Source organism: Phoca vitulina, unplaced genomic scaffold (assembly GCF_004348235.1).
Source record: "Phoca vitulina isolate PV1807 unplaced genomic scaffold, GSC_HSeal_1.0 scaffold4, whole genome shotgun sequence".
In the NCBI taxonomy this organism is placed as follows: Eukaryota; Metazoa; Chordata; class Mammalia; order Carnivora; family Phocidae; genus Phoca; species Phoca vitulina.
Genome location: NW_022589707.1, coordinates 714,389 through 738,015, shown reverse-complemented (window position 1 = coordinate 738,015; position 23,627 = coordinate 714,389). Strand labels below are relative to the sequence as shown.

General features: G+C 45.5%; 1 pseudogene; it reads left to right on the top strand.

Moving 5' to 3' along the window:
- Positions 1-10,970: 10,970 nt before the first annotated feature.
- Positions 10,971-23,627, top strand: part of LOC116630537 — a 51,134-nt pseudogene continuing 38,477 nt past the window's right edge.

The window sequence follows — 23,627 nt, the reverse complement described above, 5'->3', positions numbered from 1 at the left end:
CATCTGAGCCACCCGGGTGTCCCAAATTATGTCATTCTTGTTAAAGAAGCAAAAATACATACTCGTTGAAGGAGTAACTGTTGACTTGCGGGTCATGTGAAAACATTTTTGGGCTAAGGGGTGTGCTTTACTATTTTCAGTTCATACCAGAAGTTTGTTTTTTTTTTTAAGATTTTATTTATTTATTTGACAGAGAGAGACACAGTGAGAGAGGAAACACAAGCAGGGGGCGTAGGAGAGGGAGAAGCAGGCTTCCCACCGAGCAGGGAGAGCCAGATGCGGGGCTCGATCCCAGTACCCTGGGACCATGACCTGAGCCGAAGGCAGACGCTTAACAACTGAGCCACCCAGGCGCCCCAGAAGTATTTTTTTTAAGAACACCCCTTTTAAAGGAATTTGTATAGCTTAAAACAAATGAAAAGGACGACCACTCAAATGACTGTTGAAATCATTTCAAAGTCCAGAAATTCATTTTGTTCAGATCAATGAACAAAGGACGAGTTTGAAAATGGAAGAGCAAAATCAGATCCAGAGAGAGGCTTTTTGTGGATCTGAATTCTTGAGACTCTCTTCAAATGTCGCTCCATGTGCTGAGCTAACACCAGGCTTCAGAAAAGTATGCAGAACATGATGGAGAATCAAGGAGACCAAAAATGAAAGGCTCTTAAGCACCAGTGGGACATGAAGAGCCACCTGCCACCCGCTCCTCAGTGGTCCACAGGGGAGCAAGGGACGCTGGGGCTGGGGCCTGCGGTGCAGGAATGGCGGAAGGTGACTGGGAGCAAGACTTGAGGCTGCTAGTCCACCGTGGGCATGGCTGGCCCAGGCCACGCTGGTTTGAGAAGCCAATGAGGCCGGTGAAAATCATGGCCCCAGTAAATGAGAGAGCTCAGAGCGTTCAAAAATTCACATTTGTTTTGTACAATGCATCAAATTTGCAAATTTGCAATCAACCCAAATCCTCAGGATATAGTGCTCAAAAGCAATTTAGACAGGCGATTTTCTATGTGACAACACAGAACAATGCAGTACAGATGCATAATTTGTTTTATTTCACAGGATTATATTTCATGATATCAATTTGGCCGCAGCGGCTTCAGGTGCCAGACGAGGCTAGAACAAGGGCACAAGAAGTGGAAGGAGCAGAGTGCGTCCTGTTAAGCACATGAGCGCTAACTGAGCCTAAGCAGGTTCGAGGGCTGGCTCCATGAGCTGTGCTCTTTAACAGGTTATTTACCCCAGGACTCAATTTCCTTCTCTGTGAAATGGAAATAATACACAACTGCTACTTCATAAGGTTGTGGTGAAGACTTAAGCAAAAGAAGGCACGTGAAGAATACCGCTATTGTTTTAGCTACTGTTGTCAGAAATACGGGTCATTAGCACATTACGGATCTTGTAAATACCATCTCTCAATAATCCCACAGTACAGTGACAATGACAATAATAATGATAAAATTCAAGGCAAAATAACTCTTATCACAAAACACGAGGCCAGCTCTAGAAAGGTGTATGAATATGACAGTGGTGAATGGTGATCTTTTTAAAAGCGTTGTTGAGATCATTCTTGTAAGCATAGCCTAATCATGTTCAGTATGAGCAACTCTGTGTCTCCCACACCAGGAGTGCTGGGCATCTCTGTCCCCTCAGGTAATTCCTTTAATTCTCAGTTCGGTCGGGTTCTAAGAACTGTGTCAGAACAACATCAGAGGCTGTTCCTTTGTTACCAACTCTCTTCCCCTACAGGGCGGCATTGTTTTCCCATTCTTCTCTGCCCGCTCCTACCCTGCACCTGCCTGGTGACTATGCAGCCCCTCCCACCGGCACTCACATCCCCTTCCTACACCGTGGTTGCTGGGTTTGGCCCTGTGACTCAGTTTGGTCAATGGCATGTACGTAGATGTGATACAAGCAAAGGCTTGAATGTGTATTTGGGCTCGCCTTCTAGCATCTGCCACGGGAAAACATGTCCCGGCCAGCCCACTGGTCCACGAGATGTGGAGCAGACGCAGATCCAACCTTCAGCTTGGAGCCAAACCCAGTCAAACACAGGCTGGACCCACCAAGCCACAGACACAGGGGTGGTAACATCATTGCTGTTTAAACCACTGAGTTTGATGGGGCACCTGGCTGGCTCAGTCGGTAGAGAGCACAACTCTTGATCTCAGGGTTGTGAGTTCAAGCCCCACGTTCAGTGTAGAGATTATTTAAAAAAAAAAAATAAACCACTGAGTTTGGGAGGAGTTTGTTACACGGCCAGAGCTAACTGATAAACTTCCAGTCCTTTTGCATTTGGTGTACTATAGACAAAGTTTTTTTAAAAAAAATCCACAAATATATACAGATAACAGATAGGTATGAAGTAATATATAAGTTTATATAAATAGCATAGAAATACATGTGACCAAATTTACTAGAGGAGAATATGCTTTTTCCTTCCTCATATTTTCCAAGTGAGTTATATGTCAAAACGGCTTTATTAGAGCATAAATAACACAAGAAACAAACAAAAATCTAATCGTTAATTAGTGGATTAGTGTTTTATGTCAGTATGTAGGCAATGAGATGAAATAGCACAAAAATTTATCAGAATAGTGATGTTTGGAGCAGAAAAGCATGTAAACTTAAAATTAATTAATTACATTAATTATATCTCTTCGCATATAGTTATTTCTGCTTATTGATTTAAGTATTATTAACCAAAAATAAGGTAAAATCCACTATTCTTTTTATCAGAAACAATACTATTTGGTTCAGAGGACCACTCTTTTCACTCCTCATTCTTCCCAAACATTTTCTACATGTATGTTTAGCATAATAATAAGGTTAGAGTTATCCAATGAAAACATCATCTAGATGCTTCTGGTACATTTTGAAAAGACAGAATCATTTGACTATATTTGAAGCTGAAGAGATTATTCGCTGTATCCGCTAAGGTACATTTGGCTGCAAGTAGCAGAAACCCTCCACTAAGCCATAACAGGAAACTCAGAGACAGTTCCTATCAGGACAGGTCTGCCAGTTTACCAGTGTCATTAAGAACTCAGTCTTTCTGCCTTTCCACTTTGTATATTGGCCTATCACCCCCATGCATGTCACCTCATGGTTGCAAGACGGCTGCTGCAGTTCCAAGTATCACGTGCAGATTCAAGGCAGAAAGAGGGGGCAGCCACTACGGAGTCCACCACTACTTTCTCAAGAAAGCAAAAACTCTCTAGAAGTTTCCCTGAAGACTCCCTCTTGCATCTCATTGGCATGAAATGGAACACACACCCACAACACTACTCGCTGAGAGGGCAACTGGGAAATTGTCTAGTGAAAGAGGATGAGATCGTCATGACTGGTTTTGAAATTTGATGACTCATCCTCTCAGACTGGGCACACTGTCACTGTGAGCAAAATCTAGGTTCTGTTAGCAGAAAGAAAGGAGGAAATGGATCTGGGCAAACAGCATTTGCACGTTGCCTTAGCTGCCCTCATGTACCTTGTCTTCTCAACCTGCTGGAGGCAGAAAAATAAATAAGACCTGAAATGTGCTTTTATCCTTTTACCTTTTTTTTTTTTTTTTTCCAGCCTGGGCAACCTGAACTCCTTTGGGCTTCTGAGTAAGTAGTATAAACTGCCCTACCCCCCCCCCCCCAAAATGTCCAAACAGGGCATTCTGGGGAGGGCCTCGAGTCCCTGAAACCCCTCCATGGGTGACTAAGTTAAGAAATCCAATCAAGGTCAACTCAGTCTTGTAAGCATAGCCTGGTCCCCCACAGTATACAGCTTCTAGGTTCCACTCTGCTGTTTCAAGTATAGTGGTGTGTAGGGTCTGCTGCTTGCTGACTCTGAACTTCGTGGTATCTCTCCATAACTGAGCTTGCAATGGAGGAAACTTAACATCTAAAATAGTATAACAAGATAAATTGGATTTTCATGGTTCGTTATGTTGAAAATAAAGAGACCCAAAGTTGAAAACTGAGTTCCCTTCTTCAAAGCATAGTCATTATCAAGCATCTGATTCCAGAATATTAGACACGGGAAACTGCATGAGCCCAGCTCCCGCTGCTGAGAATCTGTAATCCGAGACAATCGGTAATCATCTCATTTGGGTCATCAAAGGGGAGGGCACGATGTTAAGTTATTAAATAATAAGTGATTGCTTTTAGACGCGCAGACTCTTTTGAAAATGCCAAGTTCTGGAATCAGTTGTTAAGTCTTCAGTCCATGTTGCAACAAGTAAAATCAGAGACTGCCAACAGTGTCCTCAATCACATCTGCTACTCTACGGAAACAGATTACCGGGCACGCTTTGATTGTGAAATAAGCACAGCGATTTGTAAGCACGGACTCTGCCCTCACACCTAGAAATACTGTCAGATTTCTAGTAACAACTGAACGTGATTCAAAATTCATTCTTAGGCAGAGAAAAAAGTAGAGGAAAGGAAAAGAACAGAAAATTGTGGGGCAAATGTAAATAAAATTCTTTTTTCTGTCTAGATTCAAAGAGTTTGCTTTTCAACTTCATTTCCTTCTTTGTCAGTCCAGTAAAGCATTACCATGTGCAACTTTATGCTTGTTTAAAAAAAAAAAAAACTAAGCTTCTGGTTCAACTTACCACATTTCCTCTCTACCAACAGACATTCTCCATGGCTCCTTCCCTTGGTCTCCGTGGGATCCTGTACTTCGCACGAGTTTTGGTTTTGTGAAGACCTGAATCATTCTGTAAGTGGTTATGAAATATCTCCCATCGAGCTGTGGCCCAGGGCAGATGGAGAAATTAACTCGACGGAGGAAAGAGCAGTCTGAGCGGCCTTCTTCCCAGGCAGATAGCTGATGATGTGGTCTCAGCGAGAACCAGAGCATCGACTCCTCCCGCCTGGTCCACAGCTCAGCCAGCAGAGCCTCGGTTCCATCGAGGGAGGCTCTGGGCTCTGGTTTCAGCCCAGTGACGGTGAGATCCTATTTCCTCCCTGTCTGAGCCCAGTTATCTGAAGCAGATGCTTGTTGGAGGCTGCCTACAATCGCAACCTTACTTCGGCCCCTTATCGTTTCCTTCTAGCTCAGCTTCAGCTCCGAAGGCTTATTTATGCTCAGGAGGAATTTGGTTTGCCCACCGGTTTTCTCCTAAGCATACATAATCCCGACCTTGACAGGGCTTCGTAGGGTGGGGAAAGGTCTGGGTTCCAGGGGGAAATTTCTCCCCGAACGTAACCAGAAGCACAGCGATTTCACATCCACTTTCTTTTCTTCTTCTTCTCTTTTTGCTCCGTCTGTGCTTTCTTTCCCCTCCCCCCTTCCTCGATACAAATTTATAGCAGAAACCTGCCATTCTAGTAATTTAAAAGCTATTTTACTCTAGTGTTAAAGATGTCCTGTATAACAGAGCTTGTAGTTCATTTCATGAAAATTTATTTCCATACACATGAACCAACAATTTCAAAGACCCAATGCATATAAAATTAATAAACCTGAACACTGCCTGATAGCACAACCGTGGTGAAATCTACAAATTGAAATCACTGTTGCAGCCCCAATATATCCACATTTTAAAACTCCGTAGCCTTCTATTTTTTTTTTTTTTTTTTTTTACTTTTGTTATACATCTGCAATTTTATTTTTTCTTTGAGGTTAGGGTTGGGGGAAACAGAGGTTTTGGCTGAGAAATAAACTTTTTTGCTGAAATTATATCCTGAAAATTTTAAATAAGTACCAGAAAAAGGGGAAGATTGGTAGTTGGTAAACTGGGGCCTAAAGTTGCTATTCCATTTCTGCCACCAGGACTTCCTGTCCCAAACCAAATTATAATAGAGAAGAAAACTCTTCTGTATTTTGCTCGTTAATGATCTAGACAAGAGACAGAGAAGGAGGTGCCACCACAAGTTCCCAAGAATGAAGGGCACAGGTCCGTTCATTCTACTGTCTGTGTCCGAGGTACAATCCCTAAGACCCCTATCAAAGAGTGGAAGGTAACTGTATGGACTCGATTTGCTTCCGGACCTTTTCCAGAGCTTTTCTGTCCAGCTGTCGCTGACAACGATGACAAGGCAAGCGAAGACCAAGGCCACACCTATGATGGCCCCTTCAAATTTCCAGCATAAGTGTTGTTCCCTCAGAGCTGAGCGGCAGCTTTTGAATTCATGTCCTCTTAGATGAGCTGCATGTGATTTTCTCCGCGTACCCTGAGGAACCACACTCAGGGGTGGCTTTAGTCTGGAAATTAGAACATGGAGCACATTCTTCTGCCACCACAAACTCTTCCACCAGCCAGCACGGCAAATTTGAGGTGCTCACAGAGCTTTAAGGTGAAAGCGCAGAGCACCCAACAGAGGTGGCTGCCCTGGGGGGCGGCCACACCGCCCTCCCCCACAGGCATGGAGTGCTCAGCGTTCCGCCCGTCGGGACAGAGGGACTTGCTCGACTGGCCTCCTGCCTCGGTCGGAGCGCTTACACTGCAGCCCTCCAGGAGGTTCCAGGTCAGGGCTGCGAAATGCTGGGATTGCCTATGGGGGCAAAGGCATTATTGGGACGTCCCCATGGCCACGGCAAGAAAAAGCCAACACGCATTTGTTGGACGGGGCTGTGAGCTCACTTCTTCAGACCCGCACGGCCCTCGGGACAGGCCACGGGGCGTAGGGTCTAGTGTCCCCCCACCCCATGGCCTTCTAAACCAAATAAACGTTTGCCCTCTAGTGAACCGTCTTGGTGTGGGGGTAGGGGGCACCGGAAGGGCAAGTTCAGCTGTCCTTAGGACATTTGGGTTAAGACGAGAAGGTCTAGAGTTGGGGCCATGGAACTGTCCTGGTGATAGACCAGAGTAACCCAGGACAACTCAGCCTCTTGCATCAAAGAAAAGAGAGGAGATCGAGCAGCTAGAGTGCCCGATACCTGCCAAGTGTTTTCTACTCACTTTGCATACATTAATTCATTTAATCTTCGGGTTTCGTACATGAAGGAGGTAGGCTTTCCCCTTTTACAGATGGGGAAACTGAGTTCTTTGAAAGCTCCCTGGTCAGCAGTCCTCAGTGCCTAAGCCATCTGAGGGGGTAGATCCTATTTCCCTTATTCTGCATTATTCCGTTGTTTTGCATTGTGTCTTATATATAGAAGGCACTCATTGAATACTTGAAGAAGCAGCCCTCCCCTGTCTTCCTAGGGTGGCCTGCCCCTTAGAGCAGATCTTGCTAGACTTTAATAAGACCTTAACTAATTAGGGGTGCTCTCTGTTTCCTTTGAGGCAGGGGATCATCCATAAGCCTCCAGTTCCCTGATACAAATCAGGACCACATGCTCTGGCCACATCCGTGTCTCAGTCCGGGTAAACATATCTGCAGGAGGCTCCCGGGGTCAGGTTCCCGGTTCTGCAGTTCAAGCCCTCTAGTTGGTATCACAGCCTTTCATCGGGCTTCTTCAAGCAAGATAAGCACATGACCGCCATTATCTTTCCTCTATCTGACCCACTGCCAAGCCCACCATGTATCTTAACAATAATGTTGTGTCCTGTGTCCCCAAAACATTTGATAAGAGCGTTCAGAACAAATACAGATCCCCCAAGGGATTATAATCCTATTAATTTTGATTTTACATCTACATTAGTCAAATTAATTCCTTCTGGGCTGAGATTTATACGTATCTCACAACCACTATAACAGCAAGTAGAGAATCTTTTCATTTTCTGACCTGATTTATTCAACTATATCTCTTTGCGTCTAGGAAAAAACCAAAAAGATTGTTTCTCGAAATGTTTGAGAAGTTGAGTGGAGTATATAGAATCTGGCTGTGTGATCACCAATTTCTTGGAAACACTGTTAAGGTTTGTTGCTTCCTACCATTAACACACCCCATCACCACACCCCTTCTCAGTCCTTAAGGTGTAAGGTAGCATGTATTAAACTTCTTTTTACTTATTTATTTTTAAAGATTTTACTTATTTGAGAGAGAGAGTGCGCATGAGCAGAGCAGAGGGGCAGAGGGAGAGGGAGAAGCAGGCTCCCCACTGAGCAAGGAGCCCGAAGTGGGGCTCGATCCCAGGACCCTGAGATCATGACCTGAGCTGAAGGCAGATGCTTAACCGACTGAGCCACCCAGGCACCCACTTCTTTTATTTTTAATTTGAAAAAAATTTAGACAGAAAGAAGTTGAAAAGATAGTGCAAAGAATTTTTATACATTCTTCACGGAGATTCCCCAAATGTTAACATTTTATATTCATTCTCTCTCTCTTTCTATATGTGTACATATACACATAGAGGGTGCTCAATTAATGCATGTTGAGTTACTTGATGTCTTGAGGGCATTGGATTATATGATCTCTAATTTTCCTTCTCTAAGGAATCTATGATCTTATTGCTTGTATATAAGGTAAATTCTTTCATAATATTTGTAATATGTATTCATATACAGCATCAAAACACCAATAACTAATCAACTTAGCCAAATGATAAGCTAATAGTTCAGATGCAAATGCTTGGCACTTCCATAGAAAAAACATCACACTAGATGCCAACTCATACAAGAATTGTCTTGTAAATAGGACATGAGTGGAGAGCTAATTACCCCTGCCCAAGAAATGGAAAATAAGAGGAAACTGACGTAGACCCAGAAGAGGTAGACCTGGGGATGGATCAAAGTCACCTGCCCATCTGGGACTCACTGAAGCTTACAGGCGACATTGATGCCCACACTCATGGGTCCCACCAGTGCCGCAGACTGAACTGGCTCACGCCGAAGTCCCTAAGTCAGCTTGTTTCCCTGTGTCCTCTGTTCAACGTGGTGACACGGTCACCAGTTCTGGGAGTTGAGATCCTCCTCAAAAACGTTCTTCCATTCCCAGCTTCTGATCAGTCACCAAGTTCTGCCCAGCTAGGCGACTGTGGGCCCTGCTTGCTCAGGAGAGCTCAGGAGCTATCCAGGTGAGAGAGACATGGGGGCTTGGTATTTAGAGAGTCTTAATCAGAAAATGCCCAGAGATAAGTATTTAAGGAGACACGGTCTAGAAAGCTGACTGGGGAAGCCAGGGTAGTTCTGAGGATGTGGCTGCTTCTGTCCCATTGTATCTTGTGAGCTTAGTGCTAGCAAGAGTTAGAGACCGGTTGCTAAGAAAGCAACTTGGAGGGGTGCCTGGGTGGCTTAGTCGTTAAAGGTCTGCTTTTGGCTCAGGTCATGATCCCAGGGTCCTGGGATCGAGCCCCATGTTGGGCTCCCTGCTCAGTGGGGAGTCTGCTTCTCTATCTCCTGCTCCCCCTGCTTGTGCTCTCTGTCAAATAAATAAATAAAATCTTTTTTTTTTTTTAAAGACTTTATTTTCATAAGAGACAGAGAGAGAGAGAGAGGCAGAGGGAGAAGCAGGCTCCCCGCTGAGCAGGGAGCCCAATGTGGGACTTGATCCCAGGACCTTGGGATCATGACCTGAGCCGAAGGCAGACGCTTAACCATCTGAGCCACCCAGGCGCCCCAATAAATAAAATCTTGAAAGAAAGAAAGGAAGGCTCTAAATGCCATCACAGGGATAACTCCGCAGACTCAGAGGGACCACCTGGTCCAGGGGGCCGTGGGGGGCTTCGGGGGAAGGACCCCGGAGAACTGCACTAGGAAACAGCTTGCAGAGCCCGCCTGCCTGCTTCTGCCTATGCTCATCTCCAGATTGCTAAATCATGTCTCTCTGCTTTGTTGCATTAGGGGTGAGCATTCGGCAGAGATGTGTGGCCTAATCATCATTTTCAGACACACTGAATCAGGTCAAGCCTAAACTAGAAAGGAGTTGTAATAGAGATGAGAGAAGAGAGAGACTCTAGAACTCTAGAGACGAAACAGGCAGACCTTGGGAACTAAATGTGGGAAGTGAGCATGAGATGCAGAAAAAGGGCATTCACCCTGGTTGAGGCCCTACTGTGTGCCAGGCACTGCACATACTGTAGTATTTATGTGAGGCAGCCCTCATTAGCCCCATTTTATGGATGAGAAATCGAGTTTCAGAGAGGTGAAGTGACTTGCCAAGGGTCACACAGCTAATAAGGACGGGGTCAAGACACTACCCATTAACATAAAACCTTTTTTTTTTTTTCTGTTTAAGCAGCATAACCTAGTCTTGAAATGAAACCTTAAACAAAACCCCAATACATAAAACAGATCTGCTCTCATGGGGCGCCCGGCTGATTCAGTTTGAAGACCATGGGATGCATGATCTCAGGGTCATGAGTTTGAGCCCTATGTTGGGCATAGAGATTACTTAAATAAATAATAAATATACTTAAAAAAAAAAAAACCCAGATCTGCTCTGGTTAGAAAGGTATAAAGGGAAAAGCAAAACTATGGAGACAGTAAGAAAATCAGTGGTTGTCGGGGGGTAGAGGGAGGGAGGAATGACGAGGTGGAGCAAGGAGAATTTTTAAGCTAGAGAAACAGCTCTTTATGATATTATAATGGTGGATACATGTCATTGTACATTTGTCCAAACCCACAGAATGTACACCACCAAGAGTGAACCCTAATGTTGACTATGGGCTCTGAGAGATGAGGATCCGTCAGTGGACGTTCATCATCTGTAACAAATGTCCCACTCTGGAGGAGGATGTTGATGGTGGGGAGGCTGTGCATGTGTGGGGGGCAGAAGGAAATGGGGACTCTCTGTACCTTCCTTTCAATTTTGCTGTGAACATAAAACTGCTCTAAAAATAAAATCTATGTAAATTTTATTTTATTTTTTTTAAGAGTGGGAGAGAGGCAGAAGGAGAGAGAGAGAGAGAGAATCTTAAGCAGGCTCCATGCCCAGCATGGAGCCCAATGAGGGGCTCGATCTCATAACCCTGTCATCATGACCTGAGCTGAAATCAAGAGTCAGGTGCTTAACTGACTAAGCCACACAGGTGCCCACCCCCCTCCCTGGAAATTTTATTTTGAAAAGGATGAGGGGCCTCAAGTATCCCCAACCTCCATGCCACTCCTCCCTTTGGAAGTCCCTGATGCCACCAAGGGTCCTTCAAGGGCATGGGCGATATAAAGGCCATCATCCCCACCACAAGAGGCAACCCCTTCTGTGAAGAGGCCAAAAGCAGCCCTCTGCAGTCCACACCAGAGGTATGGTACAGCTCTTTCTTCTCACCATTCTGAATTCTGTTCCTGGGTCTCCTCCCCCAGATGGATAGCAGGAATCTATCTCCCAGAGGGTGATCCTTCCAGGTGTTAACCTCTCAGGTCATAAGGAGCTCGCATAACTAGAATGTGTTTGCCCCAGTGCTGTGAACTCTGGGGGTCTACTCAGGCCCAGACAACATCTCAGGCCAGCCACCCTGTGGGAAAAGAAAGAGTGTCTAGAGACGGACATGGCCAGGACAGCTCTGAGACCCAGACAACTTCTATAGCTCAGAAAGGAGAATGAAAGAGAAAGTTACAAGAAGCTTCCTGGCTCCATCTCCCTAGGTCGCAGGCCCTTTTTTTTTTTTTTTTTTTTTTTTTACTTTTAAAATTCCTACTTATTTCCTTGTCACAGCAGTCAACCCAGCGTGGACCCCCAGGAGGCATTTAACAAAGGCAAACTGAGTAAAGAATTGTGAGGCCTTTAGGGAGACTCCCTCCTCATCAGCTAGGGACTCACTGAACATGGTATAACAGTTGCAATAAATGATTCACTTAACTGACAGAGCCACCCAGACATCCCAACAATAAATGATTCAAAAGCAAGGAGAGAGGAAATGTCTCCTCCAGCCTCCTAAGCTGTGACCCAGAGGTGAGAAAGTTTTTTTTTGTTTTTTTGTTTTTTAAAGATCTTATTTATTTATTTGACAGAGAGAGACACAGCGAGAGAGGGAACACAAGCAGGGGGACTGGGAGAGGGAGAAGCAGGCTTCCCGCGGAGCAGGGAGCCCAATGCAGGGCTCGATCCCAGGACCCTGGGATCATGACCTGAGCCGAAGGCAGACGCTTAAGGACTGAGCCACCCAGGCGCCCCGAGAAAGTTTCTGATGGGGGAAAATGGATTGAAGAAGCTCTCCTTAAATTTAGAACCATAAGAACCCTTCAGAACCCTTCATTAGCCCTTCTGGGTCCCAAGGTAGCATTTGCTATCCTGAGGAATAATGTTTCCTCCAACCTAATCTTGTTCATCAATATCACCAGTGGGAGGCAATGGCTCAGAACATCTCAAAGAACCATCCCTCGGGACGCCTGGGTGGCTCAGATGGTTAAGCATCTGCCTTCAGCTCTGGTCATGATCCCAGGGTCCTGGGATCGAGTCCAACGTCGGGCTCTGTGCTCAGCAGGGGCCTGCTTCTCCCTCTCCCTCTGCTTGCCTGTCTGCCTACTTGTGATCTCTCTCTCTCTCTCTGTCAAATAAATAAATAAAATCTTTAAAAAATAAAATAAAAAAAATAAAATAAAATGATTTTCTAAAAAAAAAAAAAAAAAAAAAAGAACCATCCCTCAATCACTAACTTTGAGTTCAGTTATATCCCCTCAATGTGTGTGACTAATAGGATGCAGCAGAACAGATGCCATTCTAATTTCTGGCCAAGGCCTTATTGGCCCAGCAGTTTTTACTTCCTGCTTCTTTGGAATGGTTGTCCTCGAGCCACCGCCACGCTGCGAGAAACCCACACTACATGAAGAGGCCACGTGCAGGTGCTCCAGCTCACAGCCCCATCTGAGCCCCCAGCCAAACCCAACATCACCTGTGGTCATGTGGGTGCACCATCTTGGATACCCAACCCAGTCAAACCTGCAGATGACTCCAATCCCAGCCACCATCTGAGATTCCTGACAGAGAAGGACCCAAGGGGGCCCCGTAAACCCACACAAATATGAGGGGTATGTTCATTTCCTAGGGCTGCCTTACCACAATACTACAAACTGTGTGGCCTAAAACAATCGAAAGTCATTCTCTCACAGTTCTAGATGCCGGAAGTCTGAAATCAAGGTGTAAGCAGGGAGGTGCTCCCTCCGAAACCTCTAGGGGAGGGTCCTTCCTTGCCTCTTCCAGCTTCTGGTAGTTCCAGGCGTTCTTTGACTTAATGGCAACATAATTCCAATCTCTGCCTCCAATGTCACATGGCCTTCTTCACTGACATCTCCAACCAATTTCCCTCCTCTTGTGAGGACACCAGTTATACTGGATTTGGACCCACCCTAGTAAGCTCATCTTAACTTGATGACATCTGCAAACATTTTATTTTCAAATAAGGTCACATTCACAAGTACTGAGGGTTAGAACTTCAGCATGTATTTTGGGGGGACACAATTTAACCCACAACCCTTGTACATAAGGGACATAAGCTGACTATTTAAGGGACGCCAGTCTATGATTAAAAAGTGGATATGCAGGGGTGCCTGGGTGGCTCAGTCGTTAAGCGCCTGCCTTCGGCTCAGGTCATGATCCCAGGGTCCTGGGATCGGGCTCCCTGCTTCTCCCTCTCCCACTCCCCCTGCTTGTGTTCCCTCTCTCGCTATGTCTCTCTCTGTCAAATAAATAAACTCTTCAAAAAAAAAGTGGATATGCAGGTAATTGAAATGTAATTGGCAGTTTGTTTGACTTGGTTTTAGTATAGATTTACATTGGGTTTTGTTTTGTGTCTCTTATGGTGTATTCTTCATTAATCTCTATGTACTTTTACAAAAGTCAAGGTTTCTATTCTAAGCCTATTCTATGTAACTATCAAAGGCTGAGAGTCAGAAGAATTGTATCTGTCCCTGACTAACTGTGTGATCTCAGGCAAATCAACCAGCCTCTCTGGGCATTAGGTGCATTCATTCACCAACCATTTATTAGACTCTTACAATATGTTGGCAGTGGTAGGGGATCAAGAGTTCATACAGCCCAGTGTCTCATTTCACAGATCAGGCAGGTGAGCCAGTGTGGGTTAAAGGAGCTTCCAGTCATAAACCAGCTGTATTCTGATAGTATTCATCGTTAAATGATGGGTTCGGGACAAATTTTCTCAAAGGCTTTTTCCAGTCATTAAACTGATTCTGATTCTAAAACCATGAGTCTATATTTTACCCATTTAAAATTAAAAAGAAATACTACATTCAATTCAGCTGATGCATTTCTGAGACTCAGAAGTTGTGGCTGCCAAATTATGTCACCACCGTTTCCTTGACTTTGATGCTTATGAATTACGAAGCCAGTGAGTAGAAAGTTTCATCAAACCATCAAAAGCTAAAATGGGGTGGTTTTTTTTTTGTACTTTCAGTTTGCATAATTTTGAAGATGCTGTTTTTACTAATCCTAATAATGTCTCCATACTTTTAAAAGCCCCTAGAATACCTCATCGTGGCAAAGCTGAATCACAGGGCTCATCTACCAAGAGCTCAGCCTTGCAAAGGCACTCATTGCCTGATTTAATAGAAAAAAATTAATTTGAGACTAACATGCAACAAGAAAAGCGAGTATACATCGTAAGTACATGATATATGATATATACACATATCTATACATTATATATACATATGTATATATCACATACTCATATATCATTTTCTTTGAAAATAGGAAGCGATCTCAAATGTTGTATGGATAGGTGTTGGAACTGTTTGTTTGAGATGTATTATTGGATTCATCCTCCAATTATGCCCAGTGCCAGAGTACCAGACTTAATGATCTGCAGGAATATTTATACGAAAGGACTGCTTTTGGAATTGAAAGGCACGTCATACAGAATGTAAGTTCATGGTGACACCAAGCATGTGCTGGGTAAAAAGATGTTTTAATGATGTATCAGGAGAAAAATCTGGGTAAGTGGGATTAAGATACAGTTTTAGACTCTATGTTCTGCCAACATCGCAAAACCTGAGAATATGAATCAGAATTAAAGAGTCATAAAATGAGAAAGTGTTTGCTACCTAGTCAGAGCCCGGTATCAATCACGGACGGCTCCAAATGTTGAAAGCCTGTCAGAAGCACGCAGGGACCATTTCTTTGTTCCTGGGCACTCCTGGCTCCTTCCCCTCTGTTTCCAAATCCTTGTTAAGTGCATTTTTATAGCATTTGACCCACGCATGGTCCTTATTAGTTTATAGTTCATGTACCTGTCCAGGCTGTGAGCATCTGTGGGAGATAAATTATGTCTTAACTGTCTTGTGTACCCAGGGTCTCCCCGTGCCTTGGGTACAGAAGGTGATCAAGAAGCCATCTTTCTCCAGTCCCTCCACTGACAGCAGCAAAGAGGCTGGGGGTGACGCAGCCATGAAGAGGAAGCTGAAATAATGTGCATTTGGAACAGAACAGATTTTTCCTTCCAGGGAGCTCCGGGTAACTGTTAACAAACCTGCTGTTCGTTCGTACCTGTCCCCATCCATCCCTGTCTCGGCTGGCGTGGTGACTTCTAGCCTCTGGACTGTTGGGGGAGGGCCTCCTGCCCCGCCGCCCGATGGCAGCCCCAAGGGCAGCTGTCTCTCTGAAGCACCTGCCGCGGACTCAGACGCAAACAGAGCCGCCCTCCCAAAGGTCCTCCTTCTCCCCCGCTTCCACCGAGTCCGGAGCGTGACTCAGACGTGGCAGCGATGAAGGAGAGGGAAGTTTTCTCGGACAGACACTTTTGGAAGCAGGGATCGTACGTACCGCGCCTCGGTTGGGGCGCACCCTTGCCAAGGGCCTTTCCGCCCTGAACGGAGGGTCCCCCCCACCTCTCGACACCCACCCCCCCACCCCGCCCCGGCTTTGCCCGGGCTTCGCGGGATCTCCGCCCGATCTCCTAGCCCAGCTGCCGCTCCCTGGGGACCCACAGAGGACAGCGGGTCGGCCCCGGGTCCGAGATCAGGGACCCGGACGGTCTGGGATCGGGTTCCCCGGAGCCCGCTGCACGGCGCTCGTGAAGGTGGAGCTGGAATTGGCGGCGTGAGACCTCGCGGGTAGGCCCTGGGGCGGCCTCGTGCCTTGCACCAGAAGCTTCTCCACGAACTGGCCTTCCTGCTGCTCTTTGCCAGTGAGCAGATGGGAGCCTGGCTCTGCTCCCCACCCCGCTTCGGGTGGGACAAAACGCACAGTTTTGCGGAGACTTCCTTCTCTCCTCCGAGTTCCCTTTCCCACCGCCTTATACTGAAGGCAGCTAGTGAGGCCCAAGAGCGAGCCGTGGCTCCTCCCATTTGCCTGGCACTTTCCACATTAGCAGTTCCTTCCGTCTTCCCGGGAGAGGTCGGCTTCACTCCCGCCCCTCGCTCCTTCTCTGGTCTGGAGGCTGAAAGGTTCTGCTGAGCCCCGGACTTCTGTAAGGAGGAGAGAATGTCAGGAGTGTCGCCTGCGGCCGCACCACAAAAATGAAAAGGCTGACAAGGAGGGGCAATGCTCTGAGGCTGGCAGCGACCTGGGCCCGGCCGGGTCCTTCGACAGAGGAGTCGCAGAGAGCTAACCGGGGCCGGGTGTTGGGTGCCACCGTGGATGAGGCCCTTTCAGATCCTAGTATTTACACGCCACCCCCACAATAGCCTTCTGCAGAGGGCGGGATTCCCATTTCACAGATGGGAAAGTGGCGGCCCAGAGACTTTAATGGCCTTCCCAGGCTCATGCAGCTGGCCCCGCCTGGCTGTCTACACGAATCATCTTTCTCATGGTTCATCACTCCTCTTCATTTTCCTGTGCTCATTCTGGTCTCTTGCTTATGACAAAGTGTCACCGATTTCAAGGAGTAGAGAATTCGGGTTGGGATTTGTCTGACAACCTCACTGGGTCAGAGTTCAAAGTAAGTACATTAGGGCAGTTCTCAAAGTGTCCTCTGTGGAGCGGGGTCCAAAATGTCACCATCTGCCCAGGGAAAAATATAAAAACTAACCACCTAAACAGTTTTAAGGCAGGGTTTTTCAACCTTGGCACTGTTGATATTTTGAGCCTAATGATTCCTTAGCATGGGTGTGGGTGGGGGCTGTCCTGGGCGCTGCAGGACATGGAACAGCCTCCCTGGCCTCTGCCCACCAGTCGCCAGGAACACCCCCTCCCCAGCCGGGACAGCCGAAACTGTCTCCAGACATTGCTAAATGTCCCCTGGGGTGGGGGGGCAAAATCATCCCCTCCCTCAGTAGAGAACGCCTTTTTAAAATTGCCCGAGGGATTTTATGTCTTTTCAATCAAATAATAAAAATATTGGACCCTGAATTTTGTATGTCTTCCTGGTTTTTTAATTTCATTTTTCCAGTAATTCATTTTTATTGATTTTATTAAAGTATCAGTCTGCAAGACATTGGGGGAATAAAAAGCAAAACAAAACTGGTCTTTCCCCATGGATGGCTGGAGAAGGAAGCCCTGTCTCAGGGGGAGAATATAACGGACAGCCTTGTGCGAGGCCATTGGGAGGACACAGGAACTATCCCACCGGAACCCTGTCCGATGCTCACCAGTGGCTGTGGTGTGTGGCCCTGAACAGAGCCTTTTCTTTTTTTAAGATTTTTATTGGGATGCCTGGGTGGCTCAGTCCTTAAGCATCTGCCTTCGGCTCAGGTCATGATCCCAGGGTCCTGGGATCGAGCCCCGCATCGGGCTCCCTGATCAGCGGGAAGCCTGCTTCTCCCTCTCCCACTCGCCCTGCTTGTGTTCCCTCTCTCACTGTGTCTCTCTCTGTCAAATTAAAAAAAAAAAAAAAATGTATTTATTTATTTGAGAGAGAGAGAGAGCAAGCACAAGCAGGGGTAGAGGCAGAGGGAGAGGGAGAAGAAGACTCCTCGCTGAGCAGGGAGCCCCACTCAGGGCCCAATCCCGGGACTCTAGGGTCCTGACCTGAGCCAAAGGCAGGTGCTTAAGCAACTGAGCCACCCAGGCGCCCCTGAACAGAGCCTTTTAATATTTATTTTTTTTTAACATGTGGCAAAGACACATGGTACAAAATTGCAAAGGCACAACGCCCCCTCCACCGCGATACACCTCCCCTTACGGTTACCGGTGTCTCATCTTACACCCCCTACAAGATCTTCCTAGTCTGGGCAGACAGACAGACATTCCTATGTCCTCTTTCTCTCCCTCCGACGATAGACTTTCAAGTGGTGGCAGGTCTCTGGCCACTTCCGGCGGTGCCACAGTGCACACCCTGCCCCCCGCGCGCGCAGGAAATCATCTTGATGGACGACTCTGCAACTAGATTACTTTCAGGCTCTTGGCAAGACTGTTTTTATTGTCGGTGTCATCAACTTCAGGTCTGTATGTTAATATATCTTTTTCTGATTGCAAAAGAAATATATGCATATTATAAAATTGGAGTATCCTAGAAATCTATAACTCTAAATGTGAAAATACCTATAATCTCACTCTGTCCTGCTCCTCATGATGATCACTGTGGTTAGATAATCTTCCAGAGGGGTGTGTGTGTGTGTTTAACCATAAATCTGTGTATGTATGTATGTGTGTGTGTGTGTGTGTGTGTATTTAAACAAATGGAATCATACTGTGTATTCTGTTCTACAACAATTGTCCTTGGATAGTAAGGTTACATAGAAAAATGCCAGACAAAGGTTCTGATACTAGAACAAGAACAATTTAAAATAATCTATTTGTAAAGCAAAGAACTCCTGAGAATACATCTCACCAGATTTCAGAGATGTGAAAATTCACTGATGTGTAGCCATATGGTTGTATGTTTATTTCCTTAAAGTTCACCCAAAAGGATTGTTCTCATGCAGTATTTATTAAAATGTATGTTTTCTGTCTAACATTATTGAACAAAACAAATATTTCCCTGGACCAGCCTAACCATCTTATTAACTGTAAATTGCATTATCTGAAATGCAATCAATATTCTTCTGGTATACAGTGCTCCTAACATATGATTCTAAACCACATTAGTAGAGGGAGAAGCCTGCAGAAGATTTAACAGGCTTTGTCTTGTCTAGCTATTGTTCAGATTTCTTCATCCAAACCCTGCAGTCTGAACTGAGCATTAATTATCACCGAGAGCAGGGAAAATGTCATTTAAAAAAAAAAAAACAACCATTGACAACCATAGGTCAAGAAATGGCACTTTCAGGTTTGGATACCCAGATCAAACGTTCCTTCCAAGAACATGCTTTGAGCGTGTTTTATACTCCAAGTTCTGAGCTGGGGGCTGGGGGTGACACGAAGGTGGTAAGGATGTAGTCCCTGTCTTTGCAGAGATTTCTTAGGACATGGTTTCTCTCTTTAAGAAAGAGTATACTGTAAAATATTCTACTTCTTGGTGATTTAAGCTCATGTACTAGATATCAAGTAAACATTTTTGCTGCATAGGTGCATATTAAAACCCCCTTCTTGGGGTGCCTGGGTGGCTCAATCAGTTAAGCGTCTGACTCTTGATTTTGGCTCAGGTCATGATATCAGGGTCATGGGATGGAGCCCCACATCTGACTCTTCACTGGGTGTGGAGTATGCTTGGGATTCTCTCTTCTCTCTCCCTCTGCTCCTGCCCCCACCCTGCTTATGCTCTCTCTCTCTCAAAAAAAAAAAAACACACACAAAAACTTCTCAGTGCAGGCACCTCTCATCTCCTGCAGAATAAAATTTTTTAAAGTTTCCTTAAACTCAATTTCCACTAAATGAATCCTTCCATTATAAAGTCAGACGGGCTTTCCAAAAACAAAACCAAACCAAAAGCACTGTCTTGAAATGCAAGGGAAGTATCACTTAACAAGCAGGCATCTAAAAATTGCAATACTGAAAATGCCTGCTTAAGAGTGTATAGCACTGAGCAAGCACTCGATACATTTTCATTGTTAAATTAACATATTAATGATACTAATATTGGCCATGTTTTTCAAATTCCCCTTTGTCCCTAAAGGGTTTATCCGCCTCCTAAGTCTGACTCGGAAAATGGCAACACAACCATCACTGCAAAAGGAAACATACCCAGCGACCCTGACACCAACCGTGGGTCTGGTTCACATCCAGTCCCCCTGTGAATATTGCAGTTACCGGAGCTTTAGGATTTGGTGAAGTTCTATTTTACCCTCAAACCTCCATATCTAGCTGCGTCTCTAAAGGAATTTTTTATAGGTTTCGCTTTAATATGCTTCTAAAATTTACTTTTGTCTTACCAATGTATTCGGTAAAGAGGTAAGTGGATAATTGATTAGTTGCCTAAGACTTCGGAATTCTAATATCCAAGCCTCAGTATGAGGGGTCTGATTTCTAAAAACACAGCTTTCTCCTTCCTGACCTGGTGAATCTGCCCCCAACAAACATTACCACTGCTCTCCCTGCAGAGGCAACTCCAAGGCGTCCTGAGTTTTCGCTCATGGTTATCACCATCAGGTGATTAGAGATGTCATAATTGCATGGTCTGATAGTAAATCCCCCCTTACATGTACAGATACATTTAAAAATACCGAAAGTCCTGGATTTAAGATGACACACTTTTTAAACAAATTAATACTAACTCCATAATACATAAACAAACCTTTCTACTACTTCTTTTCCCATAGTAGCTTTTATGCTCTCTCCATTCTTATCCCAGACCTTTATTTAAAAGGTCACGTTTAGGGGTGTGTGGGGGGCTCAGTCAGTTAAGTGTCCGACTCTTGATTTCGGCTCAGGTCATGATCTCCGGGTTGTGAGATGGAGCCCTGTTTTGGGCCCCATGCCCAGTGCAGAGTCTGCTGGAGATTCTCTTTCTGTCTCTCTCTCTGCCCCTCCCCCCTCTCTAAATACAACAAAATAAAAAAATAAAAAATAAAAGGTCACCTTTATAATTCACCCACACTCTATTTGTGATGTCAGTTCCCAGCGGGCAACACTGGCCTATGTTCTTTCCAATTCAGGTTGGTGTCTGGTGTCTGTCTGTCTGTCTCTCTCCCCTGTCTCTTCTCCATCTAAGAATTCATTCTGCATCCAGCTCCAGAGGCCAGTGGTGGCCCAGCGTTTCTCCAGCTTTCTCTGTTTTTTTTCTCCACTCAAATTTTGTAGCCAAAAGCCTGTGTCCAGTGGACACATCAGAGTCTGTGAAAAAAAAAATCCTGAGTTCTACTAGTCACTAAAAGAAGAAAATCACTTAAACTACTCCGTATAATTTGCCATAATATTCAAGTTTACAGGCTTTAGGTTATAAAGCTTCCCTTTGCAAGTGATGTCTACAGAAATCCTGAGCTGCTCAGCTGACCGCATCATCACACGAAACCCCAACCACACACACACAAACATTCACTCAACTTACGAGGTGTCAGGCCTACAGAATTTCAAATGACGTCAGCCACCACCTACTACAGTTTTATGGGCTGGCAACATCTGGAAATGAAGAGCCCGAAGTGTTTTAACAGCAGCCAGCAGTCTGGTACTACAATTTCCTGCAAGGATATCACCCCACAGGTAAAGTCTCCTCTGTAATTGTCAGGGATTAGTCTCCCAGCAAGTACTAGATCCTCCTTCCAGAACTTTCCTGGTACACCTGACACTATCAGTTACCACTAAGGTCTACATATGATGATTTTTTAAAAAGAAGAGAGATAGGAAGTGAATCATCATAAGGTTGGTTTGGTGGGGAGGAAAGATGGGAGTCCGAGTTCTAGCTTTGGGATATTATTATGGGTTGGAAAAAGATATCTTGAAGTCCTAACCCCCAATACTCATCTGGAACTAGGATTTTTGCAGATGTGACTCGTTAAGATGAGGTCAGACTGGAGTAGAGTGGGCCCTTCGTCCAATGACTGGCGTCCTTACAAGAAGAGGGAAGACCACCATGTGAAGACGGACACACAAGGGAATGTCATGATGACTGGAGGAGGAAGAGATTGGAGGGATGTGTCTGCAAGGCAAGGGACACCAAGGGTTTCCAGCCACAGCAGAAACAGGAAGAGGCAAGGAAGGATTCTACCCAGAGTCTCAAAGAGAACTTGACCCTGGTGACACCTTGATTTTGGACTTCCAGGCTCCAGAACTGTCCAACAATCAAGTTCTATGGTTCTCGGCACCCAGCTGATGGTACTTTGTTCAATCAGCCCAAGGAGACCGATCCACATGTAGAAGGCAGGTGACATTGGACAAGAATCCTCATCTTGCTAAAGGTTTTTGTTACTGTACAAAACAGCCTAGGAGGCAGGTACCACAGGACTGTAAGGAGCCCTTAGTGTAAAATAACTACAAAACTCTGGTTATAGTTCGTGTCTGTTCAATTCTCTTCTAAAAGTGGCTCAGAAAGAGCTGGGTGGTGATTACCTAGCATTCAGCATTTGGGTTTCACCCTCGGGACAGGTTTGGTCACATTCTGAGAACAGCGACAAATCGAGAGTGCCAATTCCTCACATGGATGTGGAAAAACCCCGACCTGGGAGGGGGTCTGGCCACCTGGCTCACAGCGTGTCCTAAGTACAGCCGGGCGCCTGAGCTACATCCCCGGGAAGAAATTCTGAAACCAGCACTTACTTTACTTCTCAAAATGGCAGACCAAATGAGGACAAGTTTTATTCAAGACAACAAAAAAGCCAGTCTATCTATGGTGTCCCGAAGGTGAGGTGACCTTTACCACTTTCTCGAAGGTCTAGTTGTCTGTTTACACCAGCTGTGTTGGCCTTGAGATTTTTGCCTCCATCTTTCTTTCTTTCTTTCTTTTTTTTTAGATTTTATTTATTTATTTGACAGAGAGAGAGACCGCAAGAGAGGGAACACAAGCAGGGGGAGTGGGAGAGGGAGAAGCAGGCTTCCTGCTGAGCAGGGAGCCCAATGCGGGGCTCGATCCCAGGACCCCGAGACCATGACCTGAGCTGAAGGCAGGGAGACGCTTAGCTGATTGAGCCACCCAGGCGCCCCTCCATCTTTCTTTAATTGTTTTAAATTTCACAAGGGATTTGTAAATATATTCTCCATTTAAAAGTTTCAAATGATGGGGCGCCTGGGTGGCTCAGTCATTAGGCGTCTGCCTTCGGCTTGGGTCATGGTCCCGGGGTCCTGGGATGGAGCCCTGCGTCAGGCTCCCCGCTCGGTGAGCCTGCTTCTCCCTCTCCTACTCCCCCTGCTTGTGTTCCCTCTCTCGCTGTCAATCTCTCTCTGCCAAATAAAAAATAAATAAAATCTTCGGAAAAAAAAAAAAAGATTCAAATGCTACTAGAGTAGGTAGGGGAAAAGGGGAGAATCCCCTCCCCTCACCCCATCCCCACCTTCCTCCTCAGAGGTGGCCACCGTTAGCAGCAGGCCGGCCTAGTTGAGCGCTTTTGCTGTGCATTTGCACAACGCACGTGTCCGTAAGCACGCAGAGAGCATGTAAGATGTCACTCTCTTTCTAAACCCACGCCTCCAAAAGCCTATAGGTTGTCCTTTTCCCAGACACAGCCTACACATTCACTCTGAACTTTATCACAGCATGACATCTTCACATGGTGCTCTTAGAATGTTGAGCTGTTACGATTTAGGTTGGGGATGCAATAGAAACTCCTTGTAATACAAAAGTAGGGACCCGAAAGGGTACGTGCACCCCAATGTTTATAGCAGCAATGTCCACAATAGCCAAACTGTGGAAAGAGCCAAGATGTCCATCAACAGATGAATGGATAAAGAAGATGTGGTATATATATACAATGGAATATTATGCAGCCATCAAAAGGAATGAGATCTTGCCATTTGCAACGACGTGGATGGAACTGGAGGGTATTATGCTGAGCGAAATAAGTCAAACAGAGAAAGACATGTATCATATGACCTCACTGATATGAGGAATTCTTAATCTCAGGAAACAAACTGAGGGTTGCTGGAGTGGGGGGTGGGGTGGGAGGGAT